The sequence below is a fragment of the Cnephaeus nilssonii genome (assembly GCF_951640355.1).
Source record: "Cnephaeus nilssonii genome assembly, chromosome: 12".
Classification (NCBI taxonomy): Eukaryota; Metazoa; Chordata; class Mammalia; order Chiroptera; family Vespertilionidae; genus Cnephaeus; species Cnephaeus nilssonii.
In genome coordinates, this window is record NC_137083.1 from 61,289,089 (window position 1) to 61,295,109 (window position 6,021).

Consider the following 6,021-nt stretch of genomic DNA (forward strand, 5'->3'; position numbering starts at 1 on the left):
CTGAGGCTGACCTGTCAGCAGTCTAAGAACTCAAGTGAACTAAGTCCCACATGGTAAAATTCCCACCTGCAGATCAAATTCTCAAGGTTGTAGACACCCACCTGTGTGATATCTGCCATTCTTACATTTTCCATTCCTACGATGAGATAACAAACTTTAATGGAAAGAGCAAACCAAGGGCAAATTACGCATTTATGATTTAGAACATAAAGTGCCACTAACTCTACTCAGTGATAGAAGCCAGATTAATAGACCTAGAGGTTAAAGTCCATGCTGGGTCTCTGACAAAAAAAAGGACACAGCATTTATAGTAATTATTTGGGCATCCTGTCTATCACATTCCATTAGTTTGCTCATTTGTTTATTTTTATAATGTTTACCCTTAAACACTGCAATCACTGAGTCCACATCTGCGGAGTCTCCCTGTAGATGTGGCCCTGTCTAGTTCTCACTCTATATTAAAACAAAACAGAAGGCCTTTTAATAGTCAATTCTGAACTGGCTCTAAAGTCATCCATCTGCATTTGTACCAAATTGATGTCTTTGTTTCTGTACCATTTCCCAAAATGAAAATGTCTTTCTGATTATGACAATGAAATTGCTTGTAATAAAAAGTTTATATAAAACGGAAGTGTTTTGCGTAATCAACAATAATTTCTCCACCCAAAGAAAATCACTTGGTTTACATCTTTCCAAATTTCTGTGTTTTAGAGCCTTCCCTTAAACAAAAATTATATCGTATCATAGATTTTGATTTTTAAACAAAGATTTTTTTTTAAAAAAAAAAGCAAAGGTGATACTTTCTTGTCTATGACATAGCTACTTTTAGGAGTCATACTTTATTCATTTTAGTCATTCACTCACATTATATTCAGCCTAGCAAGAATCAAACATAAACAGACACAAGGAAATGTTCGTCTGTCCTCTGTATGTCAAATTTTTCATTTGCATGCACGTTAAATCCCTGGGTTAGAATTCTCAAGTACCTACTTGAAAAGGAAAGGGTGTTTCTGGTTTAAGAAACTCCTGAATAAAACTTGTGGGGTGGAGGGGGTTTAGTCTCTTGGGTGTCTGGAGAAAATAGAAACAGAGAGGCTGAGACCATAATTTATCCTCATATCCCCAGCACTTCTCAAGTAAACAGTAGTCATATGAATTGAAGTGAGTGTGCTTGGGGAACCAGTAAAAGCTTCTTGGAAAAGGCAGGGATTGAACTGAGTCTTAGAGTGGGTAGGATTTGCCGAGGAAAGCCTGGATTTCTGGTGGTAGGGAAACAAGTAGACAACTGGGAAAACACATGGCACACGGTTGGGTTAGGGAGGAAACGTGCCCCGCTTGGGCAGCTTTGACCTTGGACAGGTGGGAAGGTAGGGCTACCTGGTGGAGAGCCTCACAGTCCAAGCAGAGGAGTTTACACCAGAGGAGAGGGGGAAGTGTAGAGCCCCGGAAGATTTCTGAGCAGGTAACTGATGATGAAGACAGTATTGAAAATGAGGAGACTTGTAAGATGGGTTGCCTGGCAGAGATACTCTAAGCAGGGAGCCAAGGACTTAAAATGATGCATCTGGATTAAGTGGTAGCAGAGGGAATGCATGAGATGGGCTCGAAGAGATATTTCAGTGGAAGAATCACAAGGGCATGTTGAGTGATTGGTGCCTGATGGGTATAGGAGAGGTCGGGGAAAGGTGCTGTCCAGTGGCTAAGAGCCACCTCCATGGAAGCCTCTCAGCAGTTCTTCATCCAATTGTCACCTTGTGGGTTCAAAGAGGAATTTTTACTGGGAATTACCACTCAATGAATTGCATTCCCTGTAAGTGTAAAATACATGATAGCTCTCTTTTCTTCCTGAAAAGGACAGTGGGATGAACCTAGAGTTGCAGTGGGGATCCAAGGTAAGTTTGGACCCCTCAATCCTGAGCCTGAGTTAGTCCCAAAAAGAGAGAGGACTTTCCTCATCATGCCTGAGATGAGGAAAAAGAACATTCCCTGGAATGGATGAAAATAGTAATTTTAAATAAATACATAAATAAATAGAAGTCAGAGGAGGAGAAAGCACAAACTTTAGTAGGGAAAACTCCAGAAAGCACTGTTGTTTCTGTCACTGTTGTTCCTGACAATATACACAGATCCTTGCCAAATAGAGCTTCATCTTTCTACCCCCTCATTCCAGAAGCTGCATAAAATCTGTTTAGATTGCTGTATTGAGGTGTGCCTGACATACAATAAACTGCATACATTTAAAATATGCAATTTGATAAGTTTTAACACATGTATACTATCACCACAATCATGAACATATGCATCACCCCCCATTAAAACCTGTTTTTGAGAATCACTGAGAAAATATCCAGCCGGAAAGATCACTGAAGCCCTCTTGCTTTGCAGATGAGGAACCAAGACCCCAAGCAGAGAAGTGTCTTGCACAAAGCCCGGGCTGATCCGGGCTTGGGGCAGGCACTGGGAGCTCTGTTCTCAGACCCTGGGTCATTGCTCTGACACTCTGGACCAGGTGTCCTCAAACTACTGCCCGCGGGCCACATGCGGGTGTTTTTGCCGTTTTGTTTTTTTACTTCAAAATAAGGTATGTGCAGTGTGCATAGGAATTTGTTCATAGTTTTTTTAAAACTATAGTCTGGCCCTCCAACGGTCTGAGGGACAGTGAACTGGCCCCCTGTTTAAAAAGTTTGAGGACCCCTGCTCTGGACTGTCCTGTTACCCAAGGTAATTCTACTGAACTCTAGGAAAAGACCATTTCAGACCAACCACTTCCTTAGCAGCCTATCCCTGAAGAAGCCATAATTCAGAAAGGGAAAAATGATAGCTGTCTTTAGAAAAGTGCTCTAATGGCATGTTGCTTCCTATTATGGGATGATGTTAGGCACACTTCTCACTTTTGCCCTTTAACCTCAGAAAGTGAGTAGCCTAATAGTAGGGAGAGGAAGATACTAAATGTTAGAATCATAGGAGAACAGACTACAAATTAAATCCTCCAGTAGAGTCACCAGACTCCAAAGAATTTCAAAATTAAAATTTGAATGTCTTGCCCTAGCTGGTTTGGAGACCCTCTTGATACTGTGCTTTCTAACCTGGTTTTCCCTTTGGGCTGTGAGTTCCTTCTTTGGGTTCACCTTAATATTGCATTTTCCCACCAACCCATCCTTTGGGACTCTCCAGAGCTCACCACCCTGCCCACTCTCTGCTGCTCCCTCCTCTGGCAGCAGACAACGCTGTGGTAACCTGTGGGACCTAGATTACATTGGGTCCCAGCCTTCTCCTTCCAAAGACAGCATTTGCACTTGCTTGAGTCTAAAATCTATTATACAAATTCTTTTTTATATTAGTCAGTTCGGAAGAACAAACAGACTCCATAGGTCATTGCTGTTTGCAACACCAGGCTGGGGAGACTTTCAGTACAATAACTATTTGCTCTTCCTCAGCTGGAAGTAAACAGGCCCCCAACACCATGTTGTGAAGATCTGTCTTCTGCTCCTTTTCTTTCTGCATCAGGTTCCCACTTATGAGCGCCCCAGTTCATGGATTGATCATTTCTGGAATCATTTCGGTTACACATAGGGCTCCAAAAATGAATAAGAGCTTATTAGCCAAGAGCTCACTGTCTAGACCAGCACTGTCCAATAGAACTTTCTGTGATGATGGGAATGTACTGTCTCTGCCCTGTCCAATAATGCAGCCACAAGAAAGACATGTGGCCAGAAGAGAGAGAGCAAGATACTGAAAACCTATTTGAAGAAATAATGACAGAAAACTTCCCCCACCTGGTGAAAGAAATAGACTTACAAGTTTAGGAAGTGCACAGAACCCGAAACAAGAGGAATCCAAAGAGGACCACACCAAGACACATCATAATTAAAATGCCAAGGGCAAAAGACAAAGAGAGAATCTTACAAGCAGCAAGAGAAAAACAGTTAGTTACCTACAAGGGAGCACCCATACGACTGTCGGCTGATTTCTCAACAGAAACTATGCAGGCCAGACAGGAATGGCAAGAAATATTCCAAGTGATGAATAGCAAGAACCTACAACCAAGACTACTCTACCCAGCAAAATTATCATTCAGAATTGAAGGTCAGATAAAGAGCTTCACAGATAAGAAAAAGCTAAAGGAGTTCATCACCACCAAACCAGTATTATATGAAATGCTGAAAGGTATTCTTTAAAAAGAGGGAAAAGAAGAAAAAAGTAAAAGATAAAAATTATGAACAACAAATACATATCTATCAACAAGTGATCCTAAAAATCAAGTGAATTAAAAATCTGAGGAACAGAATAAACTGGTGAACATAATCGAATCAGAGACATAGAATGGGAGTGGATTGATAATTCTCAGGGGGAAAGGGGTGTCTGTGTGGGGGGTACGTGAAGAGACTGGACAAAAATCATACACCTATGGATAAGGACAACGGGGGGGGAGGTAAGGGCAGAGGGGGGGTGGGAACCAGGTGGTGGGGAGATATGGGGGGAAAAAAGGAGAAACAATTGTAATAATCTAAACAATAAAGATTTATTTAAAAAAAAAAAAGAAAGAAAGACATGTGGCCATTGACCACTTGAAATGTGACTGGTATAACTGGGGAACTGAATTTTTAATTTTATTTTAATTAATTTTTAATTACACTTAAAAACAGAAGCAGTGTAAAATATTTTTCCTTTAAACATACTTTAATGACTTGGCAGGACATTTTAACTGTTGAAATTTTAGCATTCAAATTGAGATATGCCATAAATGTAAAATACACTTCAAAGACTTAATATGAAAATTAGAATGTAAAATATCTCATTTATGATTTTTATATTCATTATGTGTCAAAATGATAATATTTTGGATATGTTGGGTTAATAAAATATATTATTAAAATTAATTGCACTTGTTTCCTTTTACATTTTTTAATGTAGTTACTAGAATATTTAAAATTTCCTATGTGGTTTGCATTAAGCTTCTATTGGGTAGCTCTAGCCTAGAGGGGGAAAAAGTGATGTCTAAATAGTCTTCTACTAACATATATTATAGATTCCTGGAAATGTATACAAAAGTCTAATGTAGCCCTTGTTGGTTTGGCTCAGTTGATAGAGTGTCGGCCTGCGGACCAAAGGGTCCTGGATTCGATTCCGGTCAAGGGCATGTACCTCGGTTGCAGGTTCCTCCCAACCCGGGCCCTGGTTGGGGCTCATGCAGGAGGCAACCAATCTATGTGTTTCTCTCACATTGATACTCCTCTCTGTCTTTCCCTCTCTCTCCTGCTCTCTCTAAAAAATCAATGGAAAAATATCCTCGGGTGAGGATTAAAAAAATAAATAAATGTACTGCATAAAAGTTAAACAATACACTTACCTGGGGTAGTTAATTCTCAAGAACTTAAAAAAAAATCACAAAATCCTTACTTTCAGCCTGCATTACATAATAGGCTTTTTTCCCGATTGCAAAAGTAACTGATGCTAATTATTAAGAATTGAAACATTACAGCTCTGCTGGTGTGGCTCAGTGGTTGAGAGTCGACCTATGAACCAGGAGGTCATGGTTTGATTCCTGGTCAGGACACATGCCCGGGTTGCAGGCTCGATCCCCAGCAGCTGATCAATGATTCTCTCTCATCATTAATGTTTCTATCTCTCCCCCTCTCCCTTTCTCTCCAAAATTAATAAATATATATATATTTTTTAAAGAATTGAACATTACAGCACTAACTGGTTTGGCTCAGTGGATAGAGCATCGGCTTGTGGACTGAAAGGTCCCAGGTTCGATTCCGGTCAAGGCAGGTACCTTGGTTGCAGGCACATCCCCAGTAGGAGGTGTGCAGGAGGCAGCTGATTGATGTTTCTCTCTCATCAATGTTTCTAACTCTCTATCCCTCTCTCCCTTCCTCTCTGTAAAAAATCAATAAAATATATTTTAAAAAAAAAAGAATTGAACATTACAGAAATACCTCAGAAAATTAAAGTATCGCTAGAGATAATTAACACTTCAAGCTATATAAACACATATTGTTATTATTGGCTATTTTT